General features: G+C 47.6%; 1 protein-coding gene across 1 annotated transcript in view; it reads right to left on the bottom strand.

Moving 5' to 3' along the window:
- Positions 1–23,299, bottom strand: part of LOC146190752 (alpha-1,3-mannosyl-glycoprotein 4-beta-N-acetylglucosaminyltransferase B-like) — a 159,508-nt gene that overhangs the window by 80,943 nt on the left and 55,266 nt on the right. The gene's annotated exons all lie outside the window — the stretch shown is intronic.

The following is a 23,299-nucleotide window of genomic DNA, read 5'->3' as shown; positions in this document are numbered from 1 at the left end:
ACCACACATCAAAACTTTCCGGTCGTTAGTGCAATTTTCTGAAAAGGGGAGAGGGTGGGGGAGGGGTCAGACGAGATGATGAAGCCTACTACATCCGAAGCTCAGAGTGAAAGACTGCCAGTTTAGCCAGTGAAACGTCTGCCGCGGGGTGGCGCAGCAGTATAACACAGTGGTCAGAAAAGCTGATCTGTTTACCTCGGTTTTGAAATCCAGTGGCCTCTATGAACATTTATTTTAAGTTTTGCGCGATGAAGGACGCGGATATGCGCGCGACATCGCTCCGAGACAAGTAACTAATACCGAGCTTCTGTTGACTAAAACCATTTTGATAAAGCTCTTAATACACTACCCTCGCATTAAACAAAGGAAACCTGTACCAGTTGCAAACTGCTACCACGAGCCTCATGGCACTGCGGGAATTAGGAATACTCCAGAATTTACCGCCTTTAATGCAAAAAAGCAACCATGCAGGCTATGTAGCTCGCTCTAGCTCATTCCTTGGCGATCAGAAAGGCCCCTAAACATGACAAGGGTTCTCATCCCCTTGAAGAGATTTAAAACCAGAGGTGGCATATATGCGCTCCACTTTACAACGTGGAACAGAAAGCCGGGACATCATCGAATTGATTTCTAGTGACCGTCAGAAATAGCTATAGTGGGAGCGCATGAAAACTTTATAGTTTAGATTTCTGCGGCGAAAAAGAAACGTTGGTCATGATGATGGTCATGTTCGTGCATAATCTCTCGCTGCTCTCAGAGTTACAAGTTTAAAACCGGCAGCCAACAGATGACACTGGTCGGTTAATTACCAGGACGGTCGAGAATCGTCTTGAAAAGTTACTGCGCACCGTGGCGACACCTTTCGGCGCCTGTGTTACTAAAAAGCCCTTGCGTCTATGTCCATCTTCATCCTTCATCGCGACTGTTCTTGTTCAAGGAAAAAGAACAGCCTCATAACATTGTTCACTGAAACCGAAAGTCACTTGTGCTTGGCTTTATGATGCCTAAGCAACTAAGGCTATCATGCGCCAAACACGAGGTGTATTGTGTTTTCTTCATGATGGATTATCACAAAAGAAAATAAAAAAAAAAAAGAGGCCGCATCAACAAGTGCATTCTCCCCTATAGGAGCATTCTGTGATAGAATGGTATATGTTCCATCCTAAGTTACTTGAGTTCCTACGTAAGCATCATCCAAAGCTCGTTTTGCCATCAATTAGTAGCTCTCCGAAATTGGACCTGGAAAACTCAGTAAATAAAGTAAATCGGTCATTAGGCTCGCTTGCACTGTTTCATCGCATTTATCAATCTCCAAATTTTTAATAACGCCTCGCCATATATTCAAGTCAAGCTATTAAATTACACGGCAAGACTCTCCGACCAGCCCAGCAACAACCTCATGCTTCTTGGAAATGGGCACCAATGGAAAAATGGATGAACATTCTCAGTACCTAGAAAGAAGTGCGAAAGCAGTCGTTTAAGGTTTTAATAAAGCCCCTGCTGCGAGCACATTTCGGCAGAGAGCAGAAAAAAGTTAACGATGGCATGGCAGGTCGAATAGGTCAGTGTCTGATGCTACAGGATGAGAATATTTGCGCTTGATTCGTTATTTTCCGCAGAAGCGACTGCGTGCGTATATCATCCTGTCATGACACAAATAAGTGGTTTTCGCGAGTGCGTCCTTAATTTAGGATATGAGGGTTTCTCGAAATAGGCGTGAAGCACACGAAGACTGTGCATGTTCTTCCCGGAACAAATATACCAAGTCGAACGCGTACATTTATTTTTTATGGTTGCTATAACACCGAGAAAACTAAAGACCGAAGTATCGAAAGTACACTCGATCATGGCGAATATAAAACTACCGGACATGGTAACTAGTACTACGCAATTAAAGCATTCAAAATCCTAAATAGTCGCACGCATTGTACTTTCCGGCACTGCTCCGATAATTTCAGTAAAAGGCCTAGATACAGAGCGAGAGCTCTGGTCCGGTTGCCCTTGTTGTTAAGCTTCCATGTCAAAGGTCAGAGTCGTTGGGGTAATTGGCCAACGAATTGTTAAGCGGCCTGCTCAACTCTAACCAAACTGAAAGTTCCTGGTTTCAAGATATTCCCATCTCTCTCTCCTCCCAAATTATTTTGGCGAAACCTGGCGCATTAATAACGCTCTCGCACAAAAAAAGGCTGCCGACAAATCAGACATTGTCCTGCAGCGCGGCTGCTTCAGAAGCCACATGTGCGGTTTCGTGCAATTCAGCAGCCATATGCGTCAGTGAGTGACAGCAAAACACCTTGCCGCGCGTAAAGATACGCAAGATACGCAATGCAAGAAGGCGCAAGGAAGAGGGCAGCGAAGAGTGCAACAGCGCGTGCGAACAGTGGAAGATTACAGCCGTGGCTACCCAACAGTTGCGTAGATATAAAGATAAGACTGCTCCGCTTAGTGGACTACGTGAAAAGAAGTCGGAAAATGGGTGCGCGCAGAGATACCAGACGTCGCATGGAGGCTGCTTACATCACATCGAGGCACCTCAGCTTACATAAGAGGAATTGCCTCTTCCAACTACTGCGAGCTTGCTAACGCAAGAAGCGGCAAGTGTTTATCGTCCGCGATAGGCTGTGCAAGTTAATTTTAGCGGACCATAACACATGGTGCCTGTGGTGCGAGTCCGCCTATAAATGCACGAGCAACATATGGTCAGGTCGCTTGGGCAGGCAATCACAGAACGCGCAGTCCCAAAGCCTTTCAAGCGGAATTCGCACGAGGGGAAACTCCATCCCTTTTCAAGGAGGGTGGTCATCAAAACGAGATGTCATCGGGTGCCTGGACCAGCATGGATATCAGCGGCCTTTTTTCCGTTCTCCAGGCACCTTCGCGGGTCGCGCTCTGCGGAAAGGGCGTTGTATAGTTGGTTGCGGTAGGGGTATCGTGCCCCCTTACTGTGTAAAAACTTATTGTGAACGGTGACGAAGTATTATTTTTACTTTTAACTGGCTCAGCAGTACCCACTACTTCGGTATGTCGGTTGTGCGGATCATGAAAAAAAAAAAATCAAGTACACTTTTGAGACTAAAATGATGAAAGGCGAAAGTCTGAGTGCTGCATTCTGCTACGCGACTGTTGCGCCGCTACGAGTAAAGCGAGCAACTACTCTTTCACATTCTGTGAGTGCATTTATTCAGTGAATTCTGCTTGGCAACGACGAGATCGCGCTATCTTGTACCTTCGTAACTGTTCTACGTTTAGTGTTGTGTGGTTGATTTTACCGGGTGCACGACATTAATTAGCAATAATTTATTTAAGTACGCAACGCTCACTATTTAGCAAACATTAATTAACTAGTCATTAATGAGTACTCAGTAGTATGTAGTGATTAGTCATTAGAAAATCGTAATTATTTATTAATTCGTCATTATTAATGCTTAGTGATTACTAATTAGTATTAATTGGTTGGTTGGTTAATTGGTTTGTGGGGTTTAACGTCCCAAAGCGACTTAGGCTATGAGAGACGCCGTAGTGGAGGACTCCGGAAATTTCGACCACCTGGGGTTCTTTAACGTGCACTGACATCGCACAGCACACGGGCACCTTGCTTTTCGCCTCCATCGAAAAGCGGCCGCCGAGGCCGGGATTCGATCCCGCGTCCTTGGGAACAGTAGTCGAGCGCCGTAACCACCGCGCCACCCCGGCGGGGAATTAGTAGTTAATTAATCAGTTATTAATTACTGATCATTGATTTGCATATGGCCATATAAGGCAAGCATTCGTGCATACTGTGGTGGTGCTCTGTTATTGGTCAAGACCTCCATGACGTCATCCCGTCTCGACCAATCAAAGCCGCCGCAAAAGCGTGACACTTTTGCTGACGACAACGATGAGGCAATAAAGGCTTTCGCCTTAAAAAGAAAGCATTCTTGAATGCTTTGTGTGGAGGGTCATGGCCAAGTTGACGGTCGTATTATATATGGTAACTACCTTAGTCGTATCGTATACCACCCTCTCTGCTGCCACACGCAGTCTTCCAACGACAATGAAAATTCTAGACCACACTGCTTTCCTTCTGTGATTAATCACGCATCGTCTTTGAGTCTGGAATGAGATAACTGAATAGAATAGTCAGAATATTTGTCGCACAAAAATTCATAGTGCAAATGATTGCTAATGTGCCGTGGCATGTGCACCGTGATGCATATACTTTGATAAATTTGTCATCGTCATGTCAGCGATTTCACACACCTTGAGACTTTTACGCAAGCATAAAGCTGCGCTTTTAGATGACAAGGATCGTATTCATTAAAATGTTGCATTTGATTTCAATACACGAGTGCTCATTCAATGCAAAATCACAACTTCTGCTTCTTTCCACTGCACCACATCACTAATCGTAGGCAACAATTGTGCTGCAACTTTCAGAAGCAACTGAACGTTTTTGCAAAACATGGCATGATCAGTGGAAACAATGTAAAATAAAAATATTTAGCGGCGATAATTTCTCTCTGATGCAACTTTTTTTTTTGCTTTTGAGATTTTGACGTCTTTTGTTTCACACTCAACTGTTACTGTATTGCAGCATGCATCATTTATGTCCTACCAAGTTCATTGCGGGTATGGTTCGTTAAGGCACATGATATTGCAGTATGTTATTAGTGTGTTCTAATAAACTTCTCTGTGTACAAACTACCAATCTCGTACTACCCGGTGAATGCTCAACCACGGTCACCGTGCGAAGAATGGGTACAGGGAGCTTTTCAAGCCGCGACTGGAAATCTTTTCCTATGTTTCCTTTGTTGCAATATTGGGCGAGATAAAATACGCTGATTTGATCACTGTGAAGTAACTGCAGTCTTCATCTAGGGAGGATAAAGGAAGTTAGAGCGAGCCTGTGCGTTATAGTGTGTTCCTGTCGTGGCTTTGATGTCTACCTTTTCTCTGCGCTCTCATTTTGACCTGAAACCGATGCGATATATTATATAATTTCCTCGTTACTACATCGTAACCCCTTCTACAGCTTTCTCGTCCCTTCTTCGCCCTATTCACACTACCAAGGGAGACTTTCAATGCGAAACGCTAAGACAAAAAAAAAAAAAAAAAAAGCGGTTGGCCGCGCGAAGCGCTGCCATCACATACTAATAATAATAAAAAAAAAAAAAGACTGGTACTTAAAAGAGTGGTCGTAGGTGAGTTTAAAAAAAATAGATAAGGATATACTTGGGGACCAAACGCGAGGGACTCCCTCACACCATGGCAGGCAGCCCTGCATAAAAGGCCGCGAAGAAGCAGCATGAAGGGGACACTGCGAGGATGTTTCCAAAGGCGTAGGGAGTGAAATAAATAAATAAATAACCTTGGGCAGGTACATTCCACAACAAAGCGTTCTCTCTCTCTCTCTCTCTCTCTCTCTCTCTCGTTTTTTTTTTTTTTTTTGCACCCGCTTTTAAGTTTTATATTGTCTTGGACTCTTGGTTCGTTTCTACAGTCGATCACGAACGGAGCGACAGATGATCATCAAAGGAGGCACTTAATGCAGACTAACTTCTCGCGCTTCACTATTACGAAATAAAGTTTGAGTTCAAACTTAAGCCAGTGCTCGTGCATGCGACCGACTGTCAACTATCTCTGCTCCTATCTGGCAGTTTTCCCGTCGCTGGAACAAAACGTGCTTTACATCGTTTGTTCTGTGGAATACTGGAATTCTAGGAGTGTTTTACGTTCTTCCACGTTAGCGCTTTCTGCGATGCAGAAAAAACTCGTTTCCTTTCCTAGGTTTCAGTACGCAGGTGCGCCACCATTAAAATGTCACGGATAATGTATCGCGCTTTTCTGTTCCAAGCAGAAGGAGATAACGTATGGGCAGTCTTGATCTCTTGAAATCACGGAGTGCTGAGATGAGGCATTTTATGTGACAAGTTTGCACTTCTTTGTGAACCATGGCAGAAAGCAGATGCGCGAAATATATCAATCTTAATTAGGGGCTCTACGAATACATACAGCCATCTCACTTGACACATGCGCTTTAAGTGGAGCTTTAATTCATGGGGTATTTGACCGTGTCTATTGTTTCAGAAAAGCGTGACGTTTTACTTTGGGTTGTCACAGCATGTGAGCAGTGTTCTCTATTTAGTTCGTTATATTAAGCTTTATGGCGCAAAAGCAACAGGCTATGCTGTGCCAAACACAAGGTTAAAAACTGATTATATAGATCGATAATGTCATATCTTGACTGTTACAGTTTAAGATGCTGGCATCATTGAGGAACTTAAAAATCTCTGCAGAATCAACGAGTGCTTGTTCACCTAAAACGAGCATGGGGTGTAGTGGGATGTGTTCTTTATAAAACAATGTAAAGTGCTTTTTTATTACATCTTCTAGTCCTGGACAGGCAATTAAGATGTGGTTAACTGTGAGTTCATCACCACAACTTTCGCAAAGCGGCTTGTCTCGTTTTGTTAGTAAGAAATTGTGGGTGAGATGAGTGCGTCCGATCCGTAAGCGACATAAAATTACTTCCTTAAACATGGACTACAATATACATAACTGTACTTTTGTGTTAGATTTCACATGCGTGAATTCTTTTGGCCCATAATGTATAATATTTGACCTTATGATATGTGTTCATCAGTCCACGTCAATATCTTCGGCTTCTTTCCGATGCAAGGAAATAGTCGCTGCATAGATATGAAACGGGCGTGTCTCAGAAGCGCCTCAGTAAAAGCGCCTCAGTTATGCCTTTTACTTAAATGCCGTTTCTCAAAACTGCAGCTGTTTCATGCAACAATCTTATATCTTGTTGTTCCCCGTATTTCGACACAAACACCACTTATAGTACGCTTGAAAATTTGTATTGCGCAGAAACACATTAAGGAAAAGCACAGACAAGAATAATTCTGACGAGCTGTGTTATTATTCTTAACGAGTATCATCGAGCCGAGAATTCCACTTTGAAGAAAGTAAAATAAAACACTGGAAGAAAACACTGGCTGATTTACTTAAACAGCAGAGAAAACAATTATCCATGCATTATTTTGTATATTTCCGACCAAGCGGTGATGCAGAAATTTGGGGGATGCTCAAGCTTAGCCTTAATATAGCAGATGCGGTGGCACCTCTTTTTCACACCCTTTTTTCATTCTGCAATTTTTAAGAGCGAAAGTTCACCCACTTTGCCGTTGTCAGATAGGGAGGGGGGTTGGCACCCGGAGGTGCCGTGCCCCAGAGTCACACATAACTCATCAGCCCATCATCATCCATTCAACACCTCCGGCAAAGTCCCCCCCAGGGCCAAGTGGGGTCTGGGAGAGTTTTTTAGTTCGAGGTGAGGGTCCTACCTGGACAAGGGGGCCGCCGCGTGATGCCCTCACAGGAGTGAGTGTCATCAAACGCAAAGACGGCCTGCAGCGCCATCGTGGCATCGAGCCAACGAGGCGAACCTTCATGACAGCACAAGTGTCACTAAGGACAACCAATCCCTGTGAGAAAATCATAATGACACAGAGAGTGTTCCACCCTTAACCGAAAAAATCACAGACGGTCCGCACCAAACCTTCGAGAACCTCTGCTCGCCAAGAATGCGACGTTCCCGCTGCAGGCAGAACCAGACCTCTTTCCGTATTTTTGCAATTACTTCATGGAGGCCCGGAACTCTGCTGTTGTATGCGGCCGCGCAGCGTGCCAGCCATACTTGGTACGCGCACTCCACGAGCAAGAGGACGAACTGGTTAACGGCCACGCCTGGCAACGGGTTCAGGTATTGCACGGTCTGGTACGGTATACCCGGAAGCTGGAAAAGGTTAGCTACACGACGGAGAAGCGCTTCAGGAAGGAGACACTGCGAGAATATGTGCACAGTGTCCTCTCTACCACCACAAGTCGGACAAGTTGGTCGCAGGCTGGTCCGTGTAAACGCCGGCGCCTTAATGGGGAGGACTCCCCTGGCGAAGCGGTACATAAAGGACGCTCTGCTTGCTTCCAAAAAATCCGCTGTGATATACCGCCAACTGGGCTTAACATTAGCTAGGTCGTAAAGACGGAGGTGAGGGGGGAGACTGGGAGTCAGAAGCCTAACTAGTTCCTTTAGGGGAACCGAAACCACATCAATGTCCGCCTCCTCCTTACGCAGACGCTCAAGGCAGGTAGCTGCCTGAGCATAAAAGGGGGAAGGAGAGCCCGATCGTGGCACGCAATGAGAATATGTGCTCTGGGCGAAAAGGCGGAGTCGAGTACTCAGAAAAAACGAAGTCAGGCTTCGAGTCAGAGGCATGTCCGAGTTCAATGCCACTTGGGTCCACCTGACGTGCAAGGCTGAGGCTACGATGCCAAGGTCGGAGATGCCGAGGCCTCCCCTCTCCCTAGGCAGCTTCACCACAAGTCTTTTGACCTTGTCAGGAGCTCCACTCCACAAGAAACGGAAAAGGATCCGCTCCAGGTGAAGCTTCGTCCGTGCTGACAAAGGTGTTACGCCAGCGACATAGGTCAGCACCGAGAACAGGAGGGACCGAGTGATAGTGGCTCGAGCCGTAAGCGGACACAAGAGCTTCTCATACTCTCTTGCCCTCGATTCAATTTTCTCTTGAGCAGAGGACCAATTCCTATCTGAAAGGCCTTGTGAATTGAAATAAAAACCAAGGAGACGGACTTCAGCCTTCACGGGAAGACCATGAGCGGGCTGAGGACTGGATGGTGCACACCCAAAATAGAGGGTGGCACTCTTCGACCTATTAACCTTAGCCCCACTCGCCTTACAGTACACCTCCATGACATCCAGAACGGAGGAGACAGAAGCCTCATCCGGGACGACAATGGTTAGGTCATCTGCATAGGCAAAGATGGGAGCTGGTGGAGAACCTGGCGGGAGCGGAAAGCGAGCTATGCGACTGTCTCGAGAGAGCCTTTGTAACAGGGGTTCAAATGCGAGCACGTAGAGGGCAGGAGATAGGGGGCATCCCTGCCTGACTCCACGGCCCACGTCAAAAACTTCGGAGGTGCGTCCTAGCACAGTAACGGCTGAAACTGGCCTGGTATATAGAGCTCTGACCATGCGCTGGAAATCAGAGTCTATACCAGCTTCCTCCAGGACTTGGAATAAGTAGGAATGACTAACAACATCAAAAGCCTTCTCCTGATCAAACGAACAAAGAATACCCTGAAGATTTCTATGTTGAGCCCAGAGGAAAAGGTCCCTAAGGGCAAAACCGTGAAGCTGAGTGGAACGAGTTTCCGTCCGTTTGTCAGATACATCAAGTGAGCAAATTGGCCACGTTAAGACGTCACCACAGGTTCCCGCCTCGCGCGTGGCCGCCAGGCCAGAAATCACTACCCATATCAGCCGGACGGGACCCGAGATTGGGCCACTTAGAGCTACCATTGCTCTAAAAATTGTATCCCACCCGTTTGACGCAGATGGTTCGAGTGGTGGCAGACGATCCGGTACGATATGGAGCACATAATTACTAGTCGAATTTAGACCGAGCGCGTGTGAGGGATTCGCACCGACAACCCTTGGTCCTCGAAGTCGTAATGAAGGAGAGCATCGGAGGGCCGTGGCGCCCGAACCAGAGGTCGCAAAGGGACGCGGCTTCGTCGTGTTGAAGAAAGCGAAGCAACGCTTGCATCGAGCGCGTCACATGCACGACGATGGACGTGGGAACCTCCGATGCTGGTCCGACTGTATAGGATGACGATATATATCGCCGAGCCGCCTCAGGCGAGCCTGGGCAACGCATGCTTCACAAGACGGCTTTGTGATGAAACGAATGTTGTGTCAGTGCTGAAATAGTTTGGGGTAGCATTGTAATCAGCAGCGCTTTTCAGTTGAACGCCGAATCGGCAGTGTGCTCTCATTTTTGCTCGCCACAGCAAAATGGTTGGTTGGTTGGTTGGTTTGTGGGGTTTAACGTCCCAAAGCAACTCAGGCTATGAGAGACGCCGTAGTGGAGGACTCCGGAAATTTCGACCACCTGGGGTTCTTTAACGTGCACTGACATCGCACAGCACACGGGCGCCTTGCTTTTCGCCTCCATCGAAAAGTGGCCGCCGAGGCCGGGATTCGATCCCGCGTCCTTGGGAACAGTAGTCGAGCGCCGTAACCACTGCGCCACCCCGGCGGGTTGCCACAGCAAAATGGGCAGTTAGGGTATCAATGGGTGATTCGCCAGTGCGCTCTCATTTTTGATCGCCACAGCAAAATGGGAAGTTCGGGTATCAATGGGTGATTCGCCAGTGCGCTCTCATTTTTTGATCGCCACAGCAAAATGGACAGTTCGATGGGTGATTCGCTTTCCCTTCCAGCAGCACCTAATCATATGAGCAAACCCGCAAGCGACACAGGTGCTTTGAAATCGAGCACGCAAAAGTACTACTGTATACTGCAGCTCCGGCTAGGAAGCATTCCGAGAGAGCGGCTGTCGAGAGAAACGCGTTACAAGCGAAAGCGGGCGATAACACGGAGCTCCACTTTCTCTGAGACAGGCAGTGGCCCACTATACGAAGGAACTGGTCTGGCGTTCCTGTTCTAATTTACCATCACAAGATGAACAAAATGGTTGGTATATCAAAGCAGCAAATTGCTCCGCTCCTCGTCAAATACAGATCCGAGGTACTACACGAGCCACAATATTCAAATGACGCAAGCCTCCAGTACTACATGCCGCAATCAAATCAAAACACAAAGGGGGCAGTGTAGAAGGACAGCGAAATGTGACAGCGATTAGAATAGTCGTGCTCGTCGCCGACTGCACGAGCAACGGTGCAGGCGCGGGTGCATTGACATCGGGGCTGTCAACGCGCAACAGTTGAAAAAAAAACGGAAAAAAAAAAACAGCGAAGCGGAGAGAGGGAGTCATACAAAGTATATCATAGTGAGAGATTTAACGCGCCCGAAGCTGGAAATGGGCTTCGCAAGAGAAGCCACTCCTATGAGAAAGGCTGGAAACAGCTACTGAAACATATACCAAAGCAAGTGATGCCCTAAAACCTAGATCTTTCTGTATTTTGAGGCTTTGGGACAAAGCTTTGACAGGACTCAGCTTCGAAAGTTTTCGTTCTTCCCTTTTTTGTTTTGTTTTTGGTGATTCAAGCATTTAGCTCCATGTCGGCGGCACTCATAAGCTTGCCCGCACACGATGTATGCAAGCTTCAGGCGCAATTTACGCCAGGTAAATGAAATAAACTCGCTCGCGCCTTTGTCGTGACTGACGACGTTCCCGCCATCTATCGCGCGTCGACTACGTGCTCGCTGCACGCTCATTCTCTTATGTGGCAAGCGTGGGAGGTACTCACGGCGGATGAGTGAATGATGAATAAAGTAAAAAGTAAGCGGCGGTATGTGTTATCCATCGTTTTCACCTTAGCCCGCGTCTGATTGTGGTCGCCATGCATTTAACTACACGTATTGCTACACGTAAGGTTCTCAGCTAGCGATGGGCGTAATGCAGCTCACCTGGCAAGGGGAAAAGTCTAAACACGAAAGAAAGAAAAAAAAAAAGATAGTTTCTCTCTAAGCTATTCGCGGGCACAACGGAATAATCAATATAGTTACTTGGCAGTTCGTAACTATTTCCAAGAATTACACACACGCGAGATGACTTAATTCACTGCTGCCCGCTTTTCCTCCGTGCGTTCGGCAAGTTTTTACATCTGCGTCTTCCTCTAGGAGGCAATCTCACTCTTGCTGCGGGATCGGCTGGTCGACCACTGATTCCAGGCATGCGCACATCCAAGGAAATTCCTCTCCCGGTCCGTCGAATTCGGTGGAGGGGCGCAGTAGAATGAAACCTATATAGTGTATAGATGTAACGCTGTGTTCCGACCCGAATGCACCGGCGCTCTAGCTGACTGAAGTTCGAAGGCGTGGTGCACACCGTGCATAAACTCGCAGCACTGGCGCACGCTGACGCATGAGTCCAGCATTAGGAAACGAAGCGAGTCGGTTCAGTGAGTGAAAATACGTCACACGGGCACGGTTGGAGAGGCTGAAACCGGCGCCGGTCTCAACGGAAAGTAAACTTCACCATCACGCGACCTCTCTCCTTCAGGCAGCAGGGTGGCGTTTGAGACTCAGTGGGCATGAGGACACTAGTGCAACGACCTCAGTACTCTTTTTACCGGAGTTCAAATAAACAAAAGAAAGAGAGAAAGAAAAAAGAAAACAGAAGAAAAGACAGAGAGAGAAAAAAAAAGAAAAGAAGAGAAAAGAAAGAAAGACGCAAGTCACATTTTTTCCCTTTCTTCATACTCACAAGAGTCGGATGAGTTCGACTCCCCCTTTTCGCGAAGCTGGCCTTTGCATACCGTACTCTAACTGTGGCGACAGGCACACAGATCTATATAGAGCGATCAGCTATTTCTGCGCCCCGTATACGCCACAAAATCCGCTCACATTGCAATCACAGCTCGTTGTCCATATCGCACGATGCTAACGGAATGGAATGCAGGATGTTAGCGGCGTCATGCATATACTGGCCGCGACTGCACACGTATGCAGATAGCTATCATGGAAATGAGTACGCACTTATAGTTGCCCTCTCAGCGAACTTTCCGTCCACAATCAAGAGCGTCCTGCATTCGAGCTCAAACGGCGCAAGCCACAGCATGCCCGGGGCACTGACGAGGATTCGCAACGTTTTACGCTGCGTTTGCACGCTGTCTTATACGCGCGCTCTCCGTAAGCACTTTCACCCCGTAAAACTGTGCAGCAATGTGGGAACCAAAGATCAAGGTCGCTGATCAGTTATTTCCGCGCGATTACAAACGGGCGGTTTGCCATTTCCCGGCACGTTCGCCTTTATGTACGCATAGGCCGGTCTGGACGAGTCTTCAGCTGGAGTGAAGATTGCTGGAAAACGTATCAACTTTAGATATGCAGATGATACCACTTTAATGGCAGAAAGTGAAGTGGAACTCAAGAGACTTCTGATGCGCGTACAAGAAGAGAGTGAGAAGTTTGGGCTTAAACTGAACATTAAAAAGACAAAGGTCATGGCGTCTTGCCCTATCAAGCCCTGGAGCATCAAGGGACAAGAAGTGGAGGCGGTGACAGATTTTCTCTTCTTGGGCTCCAAGATTACCTCGGAAGGAGACTGCAGCCATGAAATTAGGAGACGCCTGCTTCTGGGAAAGAGAGCAATGGTTAGCCTTGACCGTCTAGTAAAGAGCAGAGACATTAGTCTGCCAACCAAGATCCGTATAACTCGTGCTATGGTCTTTCCAGTTGTGATGTATGGATGCGAGAGTTGGACTGTGAAAAAGGCTGACCGCCGAAGAATTGACGCGTTTGAATTGTGGTGCTGGCGAAGACTCTTGAGAGTTCCTTGGACTGCCAGAAGATCAAATCAGTCGATATTGTCGACCATAAATCCTGACTGCTCATTGGAGGATCAAATTCTAAAGTTAAAGCTCAGCTACTTTGGTCATCTGATGAGAAGAGAGGAGTCGCTGGAGAAAGATTTGATGTTGGGAAAGGTTGAAGGTCGCCGGAGAAGGGGTAGGCAGCGAACGCGATGGTTAGATGGCATCCTCGAGGCAGTGCAGATGAAGTTATGTGATGTTAGGAAGATAGTGAGAGACCGGAAAGCGTGGCGTGACATGCTCCATAGGGTCACGAAGAGTCGGACACGACTGAACGACTGAACTGAACTGAACTGTACATATATGCATGTATGTACAGTCGTGAGCAAAAGTGGTATACAACATTCAGCCGGTGGCAGAGCCTGAGAAAACTGCCTTTCAACTTCATCTAGCGACAGCTATCTGGGATCCAGACAATTGTGGCTGTGAACCATTTTATCCTAATGCATGTGTCACTGTGGCTATCCCTGTCGCTGTTGCTAGATGACATTTTCATGCAGTTTTCCCGAGCTCCATCACCGGCTGAGTGTTGTGCACGTGCATATATGTACTGTCGGCAATCGCGACTGGGCAGCGCCAGATCGCCGACCTTTTATGCGGTGCACGGTTCTTCGCCACGAAACGCACACGCTTCGCCATCGCAGACAGTCCTCGCGGCGACGAGATCGCCCAGTGCCTCTACACAAGCTGTACCATCTCCAGAAGTTGCAAACTACGCCTTCAACGCCGTCCAAAAACAGAACGGCCGTCCAGGAAAGCTGAAAAACTTCAGCAGAACAGATGGTGCACGAACATACACTTGAGTACAGAGAGAAGCTATGAAGGGGGCCACTCCTCCGCGCCGTCAAGTAACACTGCACCGCGACGCCGCAGCGCTCGCATGTTCTTCACTGCCGGCTGTGCCAGCTCTCCCGAAATGCTACTACTGCCAGTCAGCGTAACCGTATATAGAAAGCAACGAAGGCGTAACGCTGACATCCCGTTCGCGAGCACCATATGGCGCGAAAAGGGCGCTGCGCCTATGCGCTGCTCAAGGTCGCAACGACTTCGACGTCGTGGGCCTTATTACGCTGAAAGTTCGCAATCAAGAGGAACGCCGTCTTTCCAAGCTCAAAAGCCGCGATCTGATCTGCCACCATAATCATCATAAAGCCGAGTTCCATGCAGAAAAATGGTCATATCAAGTGGCCTCCATCTCGTGCTTTATTTGATTTTTTTTTTATCTACACTAGCGAAGGTAATCTTTTTCAATCAAATATCCTAGTTTCACCACAATACGACGAAAGAAAAGTAAACTCCAAGGCACATGTCACCACATACCGGAAATGGACGCATAACCTCCCTGTCCCGGCACCTCTCCAATCACCTAACTAGGCATTATTGGAAGCCATATTTCAATAACAAACGTACTACGCACACCACTATAAGGGAAGTTTCTTTAGCTACAATAAACTCAAATCACTTTGTATGACGATGTAGAGTCGCATGCCAGCATATTTGGTTTCGCTGCCTTCTTTGCCTTTACGTATATGCAGCTAGCACAGGACCGGGTTAATTGGAGGAATATGGGAGAGGCCTTCGCCCTGCAGTGGAGTCAGGCTGATGATGACGATGATACCTGTCGAGATGCTGGTTGGTTTGTGAGGTTTAACATCCCAAAGCGACTAAGGGTATGAGAGACGCCGTAGTGGAGGACTGCGGAAATTTCGACCACCTGGTGTTCTTTAACGTGCACTGACATATCGTACAGCACACGGACGACACTCCGTTTCGCCTCCATCGAAACGCGGCCGCCGAGGCCGGGTTCGAACCCAGGTACTCCGGCACAGTAGTCGGGCGTCTTATTACTGCACCACCCCGGCGGGGCAAAGTCGAGATGCATACTTTCGTAATTGGCGTGACCTGCCCGGCGTAATCCAATGCAGTGTGTTTAAGCAGTGACGCAAAACAGCAAAAACAAATAAGCGTTCGGCCACTTGACGTCTTTGCATATATATACGCAGCAAGATAAGGCTCCACTTACGAGCAACGCGATCACGCATTTTACGGCTATTTGCACTGCCCTGGGTCTGTATTCAGAGTTTGCGTCATTATCGAAGCGTCGCTATCTCACGTCACCTCGAGTCATCTGATTGGTCGAAACGCCGGAACCGGGTGTTGACACTACGGAACCGGATGAGGTGGTAACATTATATGTTCCGTCGTTTCCACCAATCAGATGACTCGAGGTTGGGGAGATAGCGACACTTTAGATAACGACGCAAACTCGGAATACGGGCCCAGGGGCCAGGCCTGACGTCCAAGCATCCGTCAGCCGGTAAATGACCATGTATACGCTGTGCACCAGCACCGCGGAAAAATACTACGAGCAATGAAGCGTGGATGGCGTGTGTATGGACTCGAAGCAGCTGAAGCGCCGCTGAGTTTTCACTGTACGAAAATATTGTGCGATTAATTCGTTATCAGACGCCATCTGACCTCATAAGCGCCAAGTAGGGTCAAAGTGAGCTCGTCTCTGCAAAGCCAACCGAAAAACTACAGAACACAATTACGAGGGACTTTAGCGACTAAAGTAGTGAAAGGCGAAAGCCTGAATGCCGCATTCGGCTACGCAACTGGCACTGATTAGCAATCAACTTATTATTATTATTGATTATATGTGGTATTAAGGGCATGATTATTTAATCATGCATTAATTATTCCATAATTATCCGTTACTTAGTAATTGATCATTGATCGACATATGGCCATATACGGCACGCATTCGCGCATACTGTGGTGGCGCTCTGTGATTGGTCGAGACCTCTATGACGTCATCCCAACTAGGCCATTCAGAGCCGCCGCAAAAGCGGGGCACATTTTGTCCACGACAGCATGAGCCATTAAAGGCTCCTTAATATCTTACAACAGGGGACACCTGCCGCTCACTGACATGACAGCCACATTGTGTCCAACCGAAATCGAAGTAGGTCGAATGCCTGCACAAGTCACGAGGATATTGACACACAGTGAGCGCCTTACCACGACTAGTGTGACGAGTTAGTCAAATGGCGGTAGCCAAATTGTGAGTTTACTTTTTCTCCCCGCACAGATACTCGAAAGGGTACAAAGGGCCGAAATTCTGATATCCGTATACGGTACAGCTCCCATCCTCCGGTTTCACGCCCCAGCTACAGTCTGAAAACTCTTATAAGCGGAAATTTTGGCTTGTAGCCGTAACCTAAACGATAACACATCTCAGGGAAAACGACACTTGATTTACGGGAAGCTAGCTACGCCTGCACAATGCCCAACTTGCGTGGCGTCAGCCCGCGGCCTGCGTGACAGATTTATGAGCGAAATTTCAGGTCCAAAGTTTCGAGAAATGTCACCCAAAAAGTGCGCACACCCAGGGCAGATAGTAAATCATTTTAGTTCTGCTAATTATTTGCCTAAAAGGAAAGAAGAAAAGTATACTGTTCCACACAAGTATACGAGGGGAGCCAAAAGCCATCGACACCGAGGAAAACAACTTTATTTGGTGCTGATCACTGTGAAGTAATAATGAAGCCACGGTGTAAAACGATTAGATAGTAGAAGAAAAAAACAGCCACGCTATTCCGATGGAATCCAAATCAACAACCTACGAATTGCGCGTTCGGTGGTCTACCAACTGATGTACGGCAGAGGCTATTCAATCTACTTTGGTTGGTACGTGTTTATGTTATGTGTAATCTATCTCCGAGTGTGGTCAAAAGCGGCACCTTCGTCCTAGATGGATAGGTGTTACGAAGGTTCACGCTAAAAAGCAGAGCCAATAAAATGCTCTATCCCCTTACACACTGTGCGATACTCAGAAACACCGAAAACCGACCCATTCCCACGCTTAAGACGCACAAAGCCAAGTTCACCTTCAGAGATGTAACAGGGACGGGCGACCGAAGGCAGCGCGGCGCGCTGGGACGTCACGTACGGGACTGCGAGACAAAAATCTTCGCCCTTGAAACGCGAACGGCGTACAGAACGGTGAGCGCTCAACAGTCAAGGCGTTGGACGGCGTCCAATACAGCACGGGGCAGCGACCCAACGTCAACCTATAACGGTCGCATACATAAAAGCACGAGCGACGCCTTTCCCGCGAGGATCGGCGCACGCGGCCGCGAAACTCTTGCAGAATGTCCGCCCTGGAAAGGGCACAGGAAATCGAAAGCGGGAAGCGGGCTTTGCAAGACTGCGTGCAAGATGAGCTTGAAGCGGCTCAGTGGCATCGCAAAGTCGCGTGTTCGGGTGCGACGGCTAAGCCATTGTTCGCCCAGATATTGCATTCCCGTTTCCCCCAAGCCGCCCCCACTGTGCACCTTTAACCGCGCGGGAAGGTGCTGCGCAGCACTATCAGGCGCAGACAAAGTAATGTATACAGCGCTTATACAACGGTCAAGACCCTTTCAAGCGTTGCTTAGCAAGAAAAAAAAAAAAAAAAAGAAGAAGAGAAACGGAGGCTTGCTGCGCTCGAAGGAAGCGTAATTGCTGCACTTAGGCGCACACGAAAAAAACCTCGTTAAGTTCCCTTATCCGTAATGCGCGAGAAGAGTTGGAAGGGAGAAGCGTGCTCTGCATCGCTCCGGCTACGATGCTCGAGCCGATGACGCGTCATCTTGTCAAGCTATTTCCTTACCTTTGTACTCCCGAGCCCTCGCGAATACGCCCTCCTCACCAGTTGTAATTGTACACACCAGGAAGGAGAGCAGTTAGCGGTGGCCTTTTAATTTCGCTGACTCAGCAAAGGACGCCCTGAATTAACGGAGAAAGAAGGAGCATGCACTGCAATATAGACGACGCGGAAAGAGCTCAGAAGACTGTTTTAGTTACCCTTCAATTCACGCAAATTCCCATGGCATAACAACTGCCAAAGAAAATCCGAAGCGTCAGCTGCAAGGGACCCAGAAGGCATACGAGATCGCCCACTAGGAAGCTAGTCCTGTCCGACGAATCGGCCTAAAATTCTACAGTGCAGATAAGGACTAAAAGCTGTGCAAAAGTTTAGCTCTAGGCCCGAGAGCCCTATGAATTATCAAGGGGCTTTAGTCGGCCGCAGACTTGTTTGCAAATTACAGCAGCTTAACTTTAAACTGCAGAGAGCGAATGCTCTATATTCCGCTTTCCAAATCACATGTCAGCTTCCGTCACTGTTCCACCGCCAAAGTATACTAAATGACGCCGACACCGGGTTAGCATTCAAACGAGGACGAATAACAAGCACGCTATAAACACAGCCCGAAAATTGCGAAAATGATGCTCAGTGTATACCCGAAACGTACCAAAGTATCCGCCACTTTTTTTTTTTTGTTGTTGTTGTTGTTGTTGTTGGCTCCCTCGTCATTAGGCTAACTTCAGCGTCCTGTGAAAAGGCGATAAAAAAAAAAAAAGGGAAGAGCCGATTTGGTTTCGTTTAAGGGGTTTAACGTATCCCCAAGACTATTAAAGTTTCACGACGAGCGAAAGAGACGAGCGGAGTTAGAAGTGTCCGCATATGAGCTCGTCTGCTATTTACTATATGGGTCATATGCAGAGTCATATGCAGGGCGCCGCGCACCGTTGTATAGAAATACTGTTCTCGTAAACAACGCCAGGACCCGAAAATTTCGAACACCTAGGGTTGTTTAAAGTGCACTGACATCGCACAGCACACGGGCGCCTTGCTTTTTGCCGCCACTGAAAAGCGGTCACCGAGGCTGGGATTCGATCCCTCATCCTTGGGCACAGTAATCGAGCGCCGTAACCACTGCACCACCCCGGCGGGGTCACCTACAGTTCTACGAAATGCGTGAGCGCTTGCTTTCGGCGTACACTGAGAGTGCGAATGACTTTCAATATAATCAGCTGCTATTCCACCATCGCTGGAGTTTCTTTTCTGTCCGCGTCACTTTTTTTTGTTGCGCCATGTTTTCCTCGCCGGTTGTTACAAGGCAGCCGCCACGCACGCGCACCGCGGCCAGCACTTCCGCGCCCGCGACATATTGTGCGCTGCAGCTCCTGCAATAACGGGACGGACCTGTGGCACATCCAGGCAACCAGCGACACAGGAATGCACCCGCCGCGTCCCTGTCTGACGAAGCGCGCTCTATCAATGGATTCGATCGGCGACGCGGCCGGCCGTGACGACCCTGATCTCCCTCGACGACGGAGGAGAGATCGGCTGCTTTCACTCTCAACAGCGCCGCCGCGCTCCCGTTGTTCACCGCTCCAGCGACCGAGAAAGCCGCCTGTGCAGGCGTATGCCACTTCCCCCTTTTCCCATTTATACAACGCCCAACCGCACTCAGGAAGCGCCCTGCCGCTGTTTCCTGCAAGGCAGCGCATGAGAACAGCGGCGGTGATGAAGGCTTGCGGCTGCGAACGAACATACTACTTTTACCTGCTGCACGCCCACACGAAAAAAATCTCCGAAAGTCGGAGGCAAAGGTAGAGGTCAGGGGCGAACAGAATGCTCCCTAGCTCGAATATGTACGCAAATCGCGAAGGTCGATAGTTCAGCATTCAGTTCAGTTCAGTCGTTCAGTCGTGTCCGACTCTTCGTGACCCTATTGACCATGTCACGCCACGCTTTCCGGTCTCTCACTATCTTCCTAACATCACATAACTTCATCTGCAGTGCCTCGAGGATGCCATCTAACCATCGCGTTCGCTGCCTACCCCTTCTCCGGCAACCCTCAACCTTTCCCAACATCAAATCTTTCTCCAGCGACTCCTCTCTTCTCATCAGATGACCAAAGTAGCTGAGCTTTAACTTTAGAATTTGACCCTCCAATGAGCAGTCAGGGTTTATGGTCGACAATATTGACTGATTTGATCTTCTGGCAGTCCAAGAAACTCTCAAGAGTCTTCGCCAGCACCACAATTCAAACGCGTCAATTCTTCGGCGGTCAGCCTTTTTCACAGTCCAACTCTCGCATCCATACATCACAACTGGAAAGACCATAGCACGAGTTATACGGATCTTGGTTGGCAGACTAATGTCTCTGCTCTTTACTAGGCGGTCAAGGCTAACCATTGCTCTCTTTCCCAGAAGCAGGCGTCTCCTAATTTCATGGCTGCAGTCTCCTTCCGAGGTAACCTTGGAGCCCAAGAAGAGAAAATCTGTCACAGCTTCCACTTCTTGTCCCTTGATGCTCCAGGACTTGATAGGGCAAGACGCCATGATCTTTGTCTTTTTAATGTTCAGTTTAAGCCCAAACTTCTCACTCTCTTCTTGTACGCGCACCAGAAGTCTCTTGAGTTCCGCTTCACTTTCTGCAATTAAAGTGGTATCATCCGCATATCTAAGGTTGATACGTTTTCCAGCAATCTTCACTCCAGCTGAAGACTCGTCCAGACCGGCCTTCCTCATGATGCACTCTGCATATAAATTAAATAGGCAGGGCAACAGTATGCAGCCTTGCCTCACTCCTTTCTCAATCAGAAACCAATCAGTAAGACCATGCCCAGTTCTGACTGTGGCCTCTTGCCCTTCATATAGGTTCCTGAGGAGACAGATAAGGTGAATTGGAACTCCCATCTCTTGGAGAGCTTGCCATAATCTGCTGTGATCTACGCAGTCAAACGCTTTCGCATAATCAATAAAGCAGAAGTAGATGGGTTTCTGGAACTCTCTTGCTTTTTCCATGATCCAGCGAAGGTTGGCAATTTGGTCTCTAGTTCCTCTGCCCTTGCGAAACCCAGCTTGCACGTCCGGAAGCTCCCGATCCACATACTGCTGCAGCCTACCTTGGAGGGTTTTCAACATCACCTTGCTAGCATGCGAAATAAGCGCGATCGTGCGGTAGTTGGAACAATCCTTGGCACTGCCTTTCTTTGGAATGAGGATGTAAACTGACCTCCTCCAATCCTGTGGCAGGGTTGTCCAAATCTTCTGACATAATGTATGCAGAATGTTAACAGCGTCATGGTTGAGGTTTTGAAGCAACTCAGCTGGAATGCTATCAATTCCGCTAGCTTTGTTCTTAGCAAGGCTGGCTAAGGCCCATTTAACTTCACTCTTCAGGATGCCCGGCTCGAGATCAGTTATCACAACCGTCTTATGTTGGGTTTGCACATTCGAGTCCTTCTTGTACAGTTCTTCTGTGTATTCCTGCCACCTCTTCTTTATCTCTGCGGCTTCAGTGAGGTCCTTGCCTCGTTTGTCCTTTATCACGCCCATCTTAGCACAGAAGCTTCCTTTGATATCTTTGATTGTCTTATACAGAGCTCTTGTGTTCCTTAATTGGCTGTTGTCCTCAACTGCTTGGCACTGTATGTTCAGGAAGGCATTCTTATCTCTCCTTGCTATTTTCTGAAAATCCGCATTGAGAACCCTGTATCTTTCTCTTTCCCCCATAACTTTTGCCATCCTCCTTTCCTCAGCTATTTGCAAAGCCTCTTCAGATAACCAGTTTGCTTTCTTGCATTTCTTTTGCTTTGGAACTACCTTAGTAGCAACTTCTTGTATTATATCACGAACATCAGACCACATCTCTTCGGGCTCTTTGTCTTCTAGATCTAATTCTTGAAATCGATTCCTCACTTCCACAGCATATTCTAATGGAACTTGATCCAGATTATACCTGAAAGGCCTTCTAGTTTTCTGCGTTTTCCTCAATCGAAGCTTAATCTTGGCAACAAGAAGCTGGTGATCGGTGCCACAATCGGCCCCAGGCCTTGTTTTTACTGCTTGTATAGCGCTTTATCGGTGGCCTTTTAACATGCCCCTTCTCCATCCTTATTTCCCATTACTTAAGGACTAGATTTTTTTTTTCTTTTGCAAGTTATACTAGAAAAGACATTTAGAACAGCGGTTCACGATAGCTTTTTTTTTTTTTTTTTGAACTAGTACGTATCTCATTGTCTGAATTCCCCCCCCCCCTCCCCCTCTTCTTTGGCAGCAAAACAAGGTACAAATTACCTTCAACTTAACAAACACTTCCAAGAAGACTCATGACTGGCACGACAATAAGTACACGCCCGCATGCAGCAGGGCAGCTCTCGCCAACTCTAACGTCCTAATACGAATACAATTCACAGAACTGACAAAAGCATTCCAAGAAGTGTCCGTGACACAAATTATGACTGCCTCAAAACATTTCACACTAATAGTACGCACGAAGCACAATATGCTTGAAAGAGCCAAGTGATCCAATATTTCAATCAACGCAAATTGCTTATTGTATTTCGTTCGCCATGCCTCAAACTATAATTCCTCGAAATTCCGGCGCATTTCGCGAGATGGATATTTTTACAACCAATTTGTTTCATTTCTTTCGAAAACGCCTTAATAAAAAAAAAAGAAATTTCATTCCTTTTAAAAATTCCTTTCTAAGAATGAATTTGTTTCGTTCCTTTCCAAATACAGTTTGCTGGTTTGACAACCGTTGATCTCTGACGTCACAAGTGCATACGTACACCACGTCGTTATGCTGTGCGCTGTACGCTGCGCTGATGCACTTGCACGCATCGTCATGGAGGGTAGGCGCTCGAGAAGTTTCTTTTTTTTTCGGTAGAATAAAATAAAATTTGCTGTTTGATTTTTTTTTTTTTTTTTTTTTTTTTTTTTTACAGACGCTTTTGGCATAGTAGAAATATCTTACAAAATATGATCCTTGGATAGCGCCCTTGTTCCTGGCTCCCGTCTTGAGACTTTCGCGCTCCGATTGCTGTGCACGTCCTTGGTGACGTCACGCGAGCATTTCAACATGACTGTGCAGACAGTCACATGGAGGCGCCTGCAAGCTGGGAGCTTCATAAACCCGGTATATAGGCATATCATGTCCAGATAGGTGATACACAAGATAAGAGCAAGCACTGCGGGCGAAAGGGACACTCGACCACATGATCTGTGAATGCGCTAGCTCCCCAGAACTAAAGCAAAGAAAAATTGTAGAGAAGCCTGGGAAGCCTGCTTCGGAGCGACATCATTGCCTGCTTCTGAAGTTCTGATAGCAGA

Source organism: Amblyomma maculatum, chromosome 4 (assembly GCF_055883805.1).
Source record: "Amblyomma maculatum isolate TAMU_Amacu chromosome 4, ASM5588380v1, whole genome shotgun sequence".
Lineage (NCBI taxonomy): Eukaryota > Metazoa > Arthropoda > Arachnida > Ixodida > Ixodidae > Amblyomma > Amblyomma maculatum.
The sequence above is the reverse complement of the archived record's forward strand: the minus strand, read 5'-3'. Positions and strand labels throughout refer to the sequence as shown.